The sequence below is a fragment of the Hippopotamus amphibius genome, chromosome 1 (assembly GCF_030028045.1).
Source record: "Hippopotamus amphibius kiboko isolate mHipAmp2 chromosome 1, mHipAmp2.hap2, whole genome shotgun sequence".
Taxonomy (NCBI): domain Eukaryota; kingdom Metazoa; phylum Chordata; class Mammalia; order Artiodactyla; family Hippopotamidae; genus Hippopotamus; species Hippopotamus amphibius.
The window spans coordinates 143,817,890-143,829,962 of record NC_080186.1 but is presented as its reverse complement, the minus strand read 5'-3'; the positions used below and the strand labels follow the sequence as shown (position 1 = coordinate 143,829,962).

Here is a 12,073-nt window from a genome sequence, read left to right as displayed (position 1 = left end):
TAGGAAGCTAAAGAATGGTAAAAAAAGAATGAGTGAACTTAATAAACAGAAAAAGTTGGAGAAGATGAGAAAATGGCCGCTGTTATGGGAGGAAGGAACATGGATGGGATCTTGGAATTGGATATAACAAATGCTTCAGACAATGGGGACTTTATAGAATATTAACAAAAGTTTTGTATTGAGGTGAAATTCAAATAACATAAAATTCACCATTTTAACCATTTTAAAGTGTACAGTTCAACGTCTTTTATTACATTCACAGCATGGCCCGGCACATCCTTCACTGCAACAATAAACATCTCTAGACAAGGGCTGGATTTTGGGTTTTGTCCACACAACTTGAAAACAGGAGTGATGCAGCTTCTAATGAGCCTATTTCTGAAGATCAGAATCACAGGAAAAATGCATCTTTGTTTTCTCCTAAAGTAATTTGGATATTTTCTCTCTTGGTTTCATTCCTATAAAGTGATCATTCCAGGCCTCAAATGGAAGATAGAATTATAACTCTTAAGATACTGTTTTATAACCGTAGACTATTTAAATGTGAATCTTAAAAGTAAATTGTTTCCATTTTATTATATTTGTAGGTAGGGTAATTACAGTATTTTTGTTGTTGACACATCCACTAAAATAATCCAGAAACACAGTAAGTATTTTGTCTTCTAAAATAATTTTGATTATTTTCTCTTTGAGTGTCATTGCTATTAGTTAAGTGATATAAAAGTGCTCAAATGGAAGCATGATAGAAATATAATTCTCAGGATAATGTTTTACATGTATACATTATATGAATGGGAGTTTTATTAGTAAATTGCTTCCATTTTATTCAATTTCTACATAAAGTGTACTATTTTTTGATGTTGCTATTTAACAAGTCTCTTCCATTGATCCAAGAAAACACAATAATTTTTTCTCTTAAAGTATTTTTCAATGTTCTCCTCTTTAGTTTTTCTGCTGTAGTTATGTGATTACACAATTGCTCAAATGGAAGCTCAACAGAACTGTAATTTTAAAAAGTGTTTATAAATTTATGTAAAAGTGAATGCCATTTTCTTCTATCTCTAGACAGTATGAAGACAGTATTTCAATTGTTGATGTTTACTATAAAGTCCCCAATAACATGAACTGTAGTTGTAATAAGAGTTTTACATGAGCAATTACAACACATAGAGACATTTGAAATTCAAAGTCTAGTTCTTTATACCACAGGCTGAATTTACTCTGAAGACTAATATACTATCAAAACAAATTTCAGCTAAAAAAAAAAAGCTGTGTCAAAAATAACTTCCTCTTCTGTATGACTTATAAGAGGCAATCTAGGAAAAAGCTACATTCTTGATTTTCTCATGTCAATAATGCTATATGGATTCTTGAGGATCTGGGTTTTCTTTTACCATTACAACCTTGTACAGATTAAAGATAAAATATACCTTTAAAATAAAGGAAAAAATCTGCCTGTAATGTACTCTGAAGACTTACAGTGCACACTGACAATTAAAATTGAAATTGCCCTCAGGAGGAGACAAGAAAAGCAGGTATCAGATGTGTTTACACTCAGGTCTCATCTCTCTCATACACATGCCCTCCTTCAGGGCATCTTTTTTTTTCCTTCTGCCAACTGGTAGTTTGTGTCACTGCAGGTTCCAAACAAATGCTGAGTGAGTTAAATTCCAGTTTGAACCCACAGATACTAATGTTATTTTGTATGATGTTCTAAAGACTAAAAAATACCAACAACTACATTTTCCCCCACAAATGAATTATGAATGCAATAATAGCATTCTAAGCATTTGGAAGGGGTGTTGAAAAGTTATCTTTTGAGTGGTATGATTTTAAAAATTTCCATGCCCAAGTTATGTATTATTTCAATTCCAATACAATAAAATTTGGGGAAATACAAAGAAACTTTTAAAAAATCATAATGGGGACTTCCCTGGTGGTGCAGTGGTTAAGAGTCCGCCTGCCAATGCAGAAGACATGGGTTCAATCCCTGGTCCGGGAAGATTTCACATCTTTGTTGCCATGGAACAACTAAGCCCATGCGCTACAACTACTGAAACTGCATTCTAGAGCCCACGAGCCACATCTACTGAGCCCACATGCTGCAACTACTGAAGCCCGCCCACCTAGAGGCCTGCTCTGCAACAAGAAGCCACTGCAATGAGAAGCCAGAGCACTGCAATGAAAAGTAGCCCCTGCTTGCCACAACTAGAGAAAGCCCATGCACAGCAATGATGACCCAACACAGCCAAAAAAAAAAAAAAAAAAATCATAATGAAAATGTAATAGTGTAGAACAGTACTGGGGGAGGCAAAATAAAGGGTTAAAAAGGCATACTCTAAAGCTACGTGGTCCAGAACAGTAGCCATCAGCCATGTGTGCCTAATGAGCACTCGAACTATGGCTAGTATGAACTGAGATGTGCTCTGAGTATAAAAGACACAATGGATTTCAAAGACTTAGTATGAAGAAAAGCAGGTGAAATACCTCTAATTTTTTATATTAATTACATGTTGAAATGATAATATTTTGGATATACTGGGTTAAATTAAAATATTATTAAAATTGATATTTCCTGTCGTGTTTTATGTAACTACTGGAAAATTTAAAATTATACATATGTGGCTCAAATTATCTTTCTATTGGATAATGTTTGCTCTGCAGTCAAACTACCTGGGTGCAAATCTTCCACTAACCCCTTGTTGTGTCTTAAGCACTTTACTATGTCTGAGTTTCCTTATCTGCACAATGGGTGTAATGATAATACTCAACTTGCGTTAAAGTCATTTCTTAGACATGTTGATATTGGCATGTGTCAGTGATTAGCAACTTAATAGTAAGGAAACCAGCAGAAAGATCAAAGAGTGAGCAGTTCAGAGAACAGAATCAGAAGTGGGATGTAACTCAGAAATGGAAGGCTCACTGGAGCAGCTTAGTGAAACAAAAACAAAAAGTAAACAGGCACCTAATTAAATAATGTTTGAAGTTTCATTTCTCATGATTATAAAAGCATCATGTCCAAATTGGTTGATACAGAAGACATCTGGAGGGAATAGTACCAGATGTCAGATGTGCTGACCATTGATTAGAAATAAAAATCAATACAACTAAAAAGTAATGCTAATGATACGTCTGTGACTGTTTATTGGAGTTCTAAGGTTGCCTTCTCCAGCCTTGTTGAGGAAGTAGGAACTGAGTTAAACCAAGGTTAAAGGAAGAATATCAAGTAACAAATTGTGGTTTTAAACAGGGGCTGCCAGTGGTTTCCTCAAACAATGAGTAAAATGCAGAATATACAGTTTGCTCTTTTTTGTTGCTTTGGGATCAAAAAACTTATATGACAACAATAAGTTTGTTATGAGAATTAAATGAAATGATACATCTAAGGTGCTTATGTGAATAAATAATAGCTGTTATCATTGTTTTATTAATTAAGAATATTATTATGGGAAAGTAATGAAGAAAGAGGTTATACTTAGCTTCATTATACCAAAAAGAGAATAGTAACTGTGACTCATGTCAAAATCAGAGTTTTTCAAATGTAATCAAATTCTGAGGGGCAATTCTAAGAAAAAAATAATGGAGAGATTCATGTTAATTTAAAATTTAAAAAACAATATTTGAGAACCATGAACTAATTTGGAACTGTTTAATATTTCTTTGTATGTTAGTAACAGTGACAGCATAAAATAGATTTGCAAGTGGTAGAATTTAAAGTTTGTGTAAATCCAGTTTGGCAGGTCCTCAAAAAGTTAAACAATAGAGTTACCATATGACCTAGAAATTCCACTTCTGGGCATCTACCCAAATGAACTGAAAATGTATGTCCACACAACAACTTGCACACAAATGTCTGTAGCAGCATTATCTATAATGGCCAAAAAGTGGAAACAACATAAATGTCCATCAACTGATGAATGAATAAACAAAATGTGGAATACCACACTTTGTACCACAAACGAACCACTCTGATGTTATCAATGAAATTTTAAATACTAAATGTAAATTCTCTGTGAAGTTTATTTCAGTATGAATAACGAAGCTCTGGAAATTCCAGGAAAGATAAACGCAGACATAAAAGAAGTAATAAAAACTATCAATAAAAAAGAACATGATTTTTCCATTTGGCTTTATGACAATCAGAAATATAAGGACCTGATTATATTGTTTCTGTTTTATGTTTCGGTTTTTTGGCCACAAGGCATGTGGGATCTTAGCTCCCTGACCAGGGATCAAACCCGTACCCCCTACACTGGAAGGTGAAGTCTTAACCACTGGACCACCACGGAAATCCCCCAGTGATTTAAAATATAGAATTTAAAAGCATCTTTTGGTTATTCAATTAGCTCATTTTTATAAACAGGGATTGAGGTCGGGGAAATTGATTACCTCAAAGTCAGGAGGATAATTTTAGGCAAGGCTGCCTCTAGAATCCCATCTAATGCTCTTTGGATATAAACACATTGCTAAAGAAATGTTTCCTGACAGTTAGAAGTATAATGAATAAAACAATGGCAACCTATTCATTACAGATAGCTTACTGATGATCAAAGCTTGCTTTGTCACACTGTAAATGTTTAGATTGAAGAGTCTAGACATTTCATTAATACTTACTGAAGCTTGGGAGACATTAATTTATCCACTCATGAGTCACTGTGGATATAAAAAACAAATAAATGAAACTGCCCTCATTATGTGAAATACTAAAACATAATAACAATTTGATGTTCTTGTTTAAGATTTCAAATTGAATGTTGATTAAGCAGCAGTGTATTATACTAAATTTTTCATCTCAGAAATAGTTCATTAGTCTAGAATTTGTGGGTAGCGACATTTGTAATTATTTCTCTCATGATTGAGAAGATATTGTCTCCTATGCACATGACTTTGGATATAAACCAAAAGCACAGGTTTTACAGTTAGCACTGTGCATGTGTAACTGCCTGCAGGGATACTGTACTGTATACCTAGAATTTTTTTTAAGAGGATAGGTCCTACATTGTGTTCTTAATCCAATTTAAAAAATTAAGCCTATTTATAATATACATAAATGTATGCATATATATATGTATGTGTATTTTTGTTTATATATAGGTATGCTCTGTTTTCACAATGAAAATTTAAAAATCACTTTTTCCCTAATTTTAAAAGTAATACAGAGACTTCCTGTTCTGGAATGAGACAGAGTAGTTGCATTTCTCCCTATTCCTTCTGCCAAGTACAGCTAAAAGCCCTGATGTTGTTATAAAACAAATATAAGCAGACTGAAAGGTGGAGAGAAGGCAGATTGGCTAGGTACCTGGAAAGACAAGGCAGTGAGTTCTCTGGGTTTTCTTTTTACTCCATATTTCTCAGATGGGATGCTAGAGATACAGGCAACCCGGAAATGCCAGTGGGCTCAGACAAAAAAACCTGTTTTATCTAGACAAAGAACCAGGAAAGCCACGGCCTAGCAAGGGAGAAAACATTTAGTTAATAACCACTTGTGTAGAAAGGAGTCAACCTGGGAGGCCTGAGCCTCTTGTCTCCAGAAAGTCCTGTTTACGAGGCTGGCCCTTGGCTGGCAACTGGGAACTTCACTGATGGTTTCCTACACTGATATTAAACCTTCCCTAAATGAGAAGTGTCCCACTGTGCCTAGATTGTTCATGGAAACCTGGGGTTTATGCTGCTCACCTGCCTTCCTTCTGGGAGTCTGGAATTGGTATTAGGAAGTGAGTACCTACATGACCAGCCCTGCAAAAAACGTTGGGTACTGAATCTCTAAGGAGCTTCCCATGGAGAAAACACTTCATATGTATTGTCACAATTCACTGATTGAAAAACTGAGCATACCATGGGCCTTTCCACCGAGAGAGAACTCTTAGAACCTTGTGCCTGGTTTCCACTAGAGTTCATTCTGTGAAGCTTTCCCTTTGCTGATTTTGCTTTGTAACCTCCTGCTATAAATCTCAGCTGTGACTACAACAATAAATTGAATCCTGTGAGTCCTCCTGGTGAATCATTGAACAAAGAAGTGTTCCTGGAGACTGCTGACACACTGCCACACTCCAACCAAACATCACAGAAAAAGTGGTGGTTCCACCACCACTGTCAGCAATAGCCCAGTGGGAAGTCTAGCCTTTCACCCTTGCCAGGCTATAATTAGGTACTCCAACCCCCTTCTAGGATGCTGTCAGAGACGACTGAGTGGGAAGCCAGAACTTTTACTATCTTCCAGTGGAGGCCATGTGGGGAGTAGTGATGAAGCATGCTTCTACCTCCCAACTTGGGTGGTATCAGTGGAGGCTGGTGAAGAACATGAACCCTCACCCCTGCACAAGAGTAATGTACACATGGGGTGTGTACTTTCCTGCCCACACCGGGTGTCAAAGGAGGCCTAATGAGGAACCTGGACTTCTACTCCAACCAGGAAAAGTATTTGAAGAAATAATGTCTAAAAATTCCCTCACTGGCAAAAGACATAAATCTACCAAATAAAAAGGTAGAGTGAATCTCAAACAAAATAAACCTAAATAAATCTCCACCAAGACACAGCATAGCAAAACTTCTGAAAACTAAAGACAAAGAAAAAAAAATCTTGAAAGCAGTAAGAAACAAACAACAGCTTTTAAATCGTAGGAAAAAACAATTCGATTGACAGATTTCTCCTCCAAAACTACGGAGGCCAGAAGGAAGTCGCACATTTTTCAAGTGCCAAAAGAAAAGAACGGTCAATCCAGTATAACCCGTGAGAATATGTTTTAGTAATAAAGGAGAAGTCAAGACATTCTCAAATGAAGGAAGCCTAAAATAATTTTTTGCCAGCAGACCTATCCTAAGAGAATGACTAAAAGAATTTCTCTAAATGAAAAGGAATCTTGGGACATTAGGAAGGAAGAACAATGGAAAGAATAAAAATATGGGTAAATACAACAGACTTTCCTTCTAATTGAAATCTCTAGGTTATGTCTGATGATTGAAGCAAAAATTATAACGCTGTTTGATATGGTTCTCAATGTCCATAGAGGAAATATTTAAGACAATTATAAACTAGAGAGAGTAAAGGAACTTAGCGCTTAAGGTTTTTATACTTCACTGGAACTAGTAAAATATCACCAGTAGACTGATAAGTTCTGTATATATAATACTCAGAGCAATCACTAAAAAATTTATACAAAGAGATAACACTTTAAAAAAGTACATACAAATCAAAATGGAATTCGTAACTCATGTTTGAGTAACCAACAGAAAGACAGGTAAAAGAAAATAGGAAAACCAAAACCAGAAAACAATAAAGTGGCAGACTGAAGCCTTAAAATATCGATAATTGCATTACATACAAATGGTCTGTTTTATCTGTAAAAGCCAAAAAGTGGAAACAACCATAATGTCCAATAGGTGAACGGTTAGACAAATTGTGATAAATGCATATCAGGGAATCCTTCTCAGCCATAAAAGGAAATGGACTACTGATAGACACAATAGCTTGAATAGATCTCACAGGCCTTATTCTGAGTGAAAAAGGCCAATCTCAAAAGGCATATACTGTATAATTCCATTTACATAACATCTGGACATGACAAAATCATAGCCATGGAAAACAGATTAGTGACAAAGGGTTAGGGATGGCGAGAAAAATGGGGATGGGTGTGAGTATAAAGAGGTAGCATAAGGGGTATCTCTGTGGTGATGGAAGAGTTCTGTATCTTGACTGCAGTGGTGGCTATATGAATCTACATGTGCTAAAATGGCATAGAATTATATGCACACACATTGTACCAATGTCAAAATCCTGGTTTTGATACTGTACTATAATTACATAAGATGTGATCATTAGAAAAAACTGGATGAAGGGTATACATGATCTCTTTTAGCAACGTCCTGTGTATCTATAATTATTTTCAAATATGTATAAACTGTATACACGTGTATATATCTAAAGCACAGAAAAGATTTTCAAGGATAGGCCTAAAAATTAATAGTGGTAAGGATATATCTGTACTATTTTTCTTGTCATTTTGTTTTGTTTCGTTTTTGGATGCGCTGCACAGCATGTGGGATCTTAGTTCCCGGATCAGGGATTAAACCTGTGCCCCCTGTAATGGAAGAGCAGAGTTTTAACCACTGGACCACCAGGGAAGTCCCTGTACTATTTTTAATGAGAGAAAAAGGATGCAAAATAATTGTAAAAAATTCAAATACAGAAAAATATAAACAAGATGAAACTCACCTGCTTTATGATGTCCTCAAGGGATAATTTCTTTCATTCCTTTAACAAATACTTGCTGAGGGCAGCCTATGGCGCCATGAACTGTTAACATCTGGTGTGTGTCCCAGAGCTTTCCTGTGCATCCAGAGTCAATTACCAATTATAATCATTATCACCAATATGTACTATTATATATATAATATGTATTATTATAGAATATCTCTCATTACTTGACATTCTATTCATTCATTATTCATCCACTTGCAAATATTCATTGAGTACCTGCTTTAGCCAACATCGTGCTAGGCTCTGAGAATACAGTGGTGAATAGAGCAGACATGGTCTGTTTTCTCACAAAGCTTATAGTATAGTAAGAGACTGTCACTAAACAAATTGTCTGAAAGAAATACACAATTACTGATTATGTTAAATTTAGACAAATGCAAACAATGCTTTGAAATGCCCAAATGTGAAAAGAAAGGATAGTATTTATGATGGCAAGATATTGTGGCATGTTTTTCATTGATGGAAATGAGCCTGTAGAGAGAAAGAGGTTAAAAATACAAGAGCAGGACTTCCCTGGTGGTGCAGTGGTTACGAATCTGCCTGCCAGTGCACGGGACACGGATTCGATCCCTGATGTGGGAAGATCCCACACACCGAGATGCAACTAAGCTCGTGCACCACAACTACTGAGCCTGCACTCTAGAGCCTGCAAGCCACAGCTACTGAGCCCACGCACCACAACTACTAAGGCCTGCACACCCAGAGCCCATGCTCCGCCACAAGAGAAGCCACCGCACTGAAAAGCCTGCGCACCTCAATGAAGAGTAGCCCCCACTTGCCACAACTAGAGAAAGCCCCTACAATTAGAGAAAGCCCATGCACAGCAATGAAGACCCAACACAGCCCAAAACAAAACAAAACAAAACAAAACAAAAAAACCAAGAGCAAGAGAGAGGGATACTGGATTTATAGAAAGCTTCCTGAGAGGAAAGGAGCCAGAGCACAAATATAAGGGTTGGCTCCAGGTAGAAGGAAATTGCCACATTGAAACAAGCAAAAGAAGTGAGGACAAGTGCAGATATAACTTAATTTGTAAACTTAGGTCTGACGTTTAGGCAATTCTTCTTTGAGACTTTCTATTTTCTTAGCAAATATAAGACAATGTCATCCACCAAGAGCAAGAATGTAAACTGGAAGATGTGAAGTTGGAAGAGAGTTGAGATTTTAAGTAGTCATTTGGGAAAGCAAGAAGACTACAGAAAGGCAGTAGTACACTTACCAGGGTGAGTTATGGGCCTGCAGAGTCTGTTCTATGGGGCATATTCTAACCATTTTCAGCTCACTGACTGCAGTCAGGGAAAAAACAAGGGTATAAACATTAGAAGAGAGAAACAAAGTGTGCTATAGTGCACTAAATTAAAAAAAAAACTTAGAGGATGTTTTTCAACTGGAAGGAAGAAAATGGCCTGAAAAAGGGAAGGAAGTAAAAATGGAGATACAGATAGGGTGGTGGTAGCTTTCTGGCTGGGTGCAGGAATGTTCTTTTGTCTTCCAATCCAAACATGGTCACAGTGATATCAGCAGATTATCATCTGATTTCGTGAAGTTGTTCCACATTTCTTTTAATCTCTTAGACCTGACAACCTATGGGGAAGTTTCCAGGCAGCTTTAATAGGCCGCAGAGAAGTATGAATGAGGCACAAGTATATCATCCACCACTCATTAGAAGAGTGGCACTAGTGAGCAACAGGACACAGATGTTTAATTTTTCTCTTCTTAATGGCAGTTGTGAGTTGCTGTGAGCCCTTTTTTAGGTCCACATTATATTCACTCCTAGTTACCAAGAGTTCAGGTCCTTTATTCAAATGATCTTTCAATCTCCAAGTGTTTTTCTTAACATTATTTTTGATTTAATGAATGTTTAGCTAAATATAAATGCACTCTGAGGAACTGAGATATGGGCATAACTTCAAATCATCTTTAATGGACCATTTGTCTAAAATACTCTGCTACCATTATTCTCTGAGAAATACTACTGTTCAACACTTGGCTAGATAATTTGTAATTATTAAGTTATTTATACTCTAGTAATACCAGACTTACCAGACTCCTTGTACAATGGTTATTCCACGATTAAAAAGAATCTCCTTATGAATCTTGTTGCTTAGAATTACTGAAGCTTAAAAATGTTTTCGTTCACCGTGATGTTAACAAAAACAAGGTTCTCTAACCATGACAGCAAAAATATAAAGTTGCCAAGAAGCTGTTTGGCACCTGAACAAAGCAAAAAAGAGACTGGGTTGAAAGAAAATTATAATTCATTCTGGAGTCCAGTCCCTTGTTTTGACCATCTCTTTCGCTACACTGCTAATGTGTGACTTGTACAAATTCTTTCAACTTCGGGCTTTCCCTTTCCCATTTTTTGAAGGATAGTGGGAATACTATTTCCCGAAAATACGTTTCATTTAAAAAAATGAGCAGATACTCATACATTACTAGTGCAGTAAAACTTACCAAAAGAGGGAAGGAAAACGTAAAATAGTTTGTCTTAACTTAAAAACTGTTAAGACACAAAACTTGGCTCTTTGCTTCCGCTCCATGACAGCCAAAAGAGAAACATGGATCAGCGACATCGCTGTCAAGTAGAAGGAAAAATACCAGTAATTCAAGGCCTAGGGCATATTTGGGGCCAATATTATTTTCACCTTTTCCCTTCCTTTTCAAAACCTAAGTTTTGTTCGCCACCACTTAAAGCAATCTAGCGGGCAATTATTATCATTATTTTTTCTCGCCTAGCTTAAAGTGATGCACGCTGGGAGTTGGCTGTACCAGAGAGCGGCTGCTCTGAATTTCCATTAAAGCCTGGAATTCTTTTGCCAGGGTTTGTAATTGGCTTTCTTAGCATTCTGAGGTAAGAAGGAATGGAATGGAGGTGGGAATGGGCGGATGGAGACATAATTTGATAGAAGACTACAGTACTCTCGATGGCTGCTCTCAGAACGAGATTTGCTTCGTTGGTTCAGAGACTTGAGCTTTCCCCGTCCCCGACGACTCTCAGTTGTAGAATTTTAAACTCCTGAAATTACTAGTGTTGGTGGCCCCTGGTGCCATGTAGAGTTCTCAAGCCTTCAGTCCTCAAACATCACCTTTCAGGCCTCATTCGGAACATGACAAAGCCACACACGAGTCGCACGAAGACCTCAGCACACCCAGAGAAGCCAGCGCAGCGCCTCACACCCAGCTCTGACTTTGGCGAAACAATGCCAGAGACGTCACACCCCGCCGCGCCCGCCCAGCTAAAAGCCCGCCAGCGGACGCATGCGCGGAACCGGCGAGGGCCGGCAGCCACCCAGGACTCGCAGGCACCCGTACAGCGGTCACATTCTCGGAAAGGTCTGGTTCCCTCGTCGCGGTCAGGAGATCCCTGGCAACGACTCTGTAGCATCATGACCCGAAGAGAAACAAGGGAAGCGACCATCCCCTCTCCGGCGCGCTTCCGTTTCAAACTCTAACTTCCGGTTCGTGAGCCGGTTCCGGTCCCCACCCCTCACTTCCGGTCGCCCTGGGTTCCGCTGCGGTTGGTTCCTGCGTCCGCTGCTGCCGGTCCCGCCGCGCTCCAGGTGAGGGGACGCGGGGCATCCCGGCGCGCCGTGGGGCTGGGGGACCGCAGCTTTGCTGTCCTCGCGAACAGGCCTCCACTGTGGCCGGGCGGGCTTGGGGCTGCTTGTGGGCGCCCCGCCCGCGGCTGCCCTGGTCCGCGCGGCCCAGGCCTCAGGTCCCCCCCCGCTCTTCGCAGGGGCCGCCGCCCTCCCATCCAGCCTCCTCGGCTAGGTGGAGGGCTTCCCGCGCGCCTCAGTGGATTTTGCGTCCCCAAAC

The 12,073-nt window shown here is 38.5% G+C and overlaps 1 protein-coding gene and 1 long non-coding RNA gene across 3 annotated transcripts in view; one reads left to right on the top strand and one right to left on the bottom strand.

The window, feature by feature from the left end:
* Positions 1-236: 236 nt before the first annotated feature.
* Positions 237-11,677, bottom strand: LOC130850428 (uncharacterized). Of its 2 annotated transcripts, XR_009052886.1 has the most exons (5): positions 11,344-11,677; positions 10,301-10,471; positions 9,477-9,543; positions 8,213-8,326; positions 237-480 (listed from the first exon to the last, which is right to left on the bottom strand). It is a non-coding gene; the product is annotated as an uncharacterized LOC130850428 (long non-coding RNA). The 2 variants fall into 2 exon arrangements; XR_009052884.1 differs by lacking the exon at positions 237-480 and having other exon boundaries at positions 7,051-8,326.
* UBLCP1 (ubiquitin like domain containing CTD phosphatase 1) overlaps positions 11,674-12,073 on the top strand; it is a 19,142-nt gene continuing 18,742 nt past the window's right edge. The window contains exon 1 of the mRNA XM_057729970.1: positions 11,674-11,817. The gene's annotated coding sequence lies outside the window, so the exon portion shown is untranslated. The remainder of the gene's footprint in view (positions 11,818-12,073) is intronic.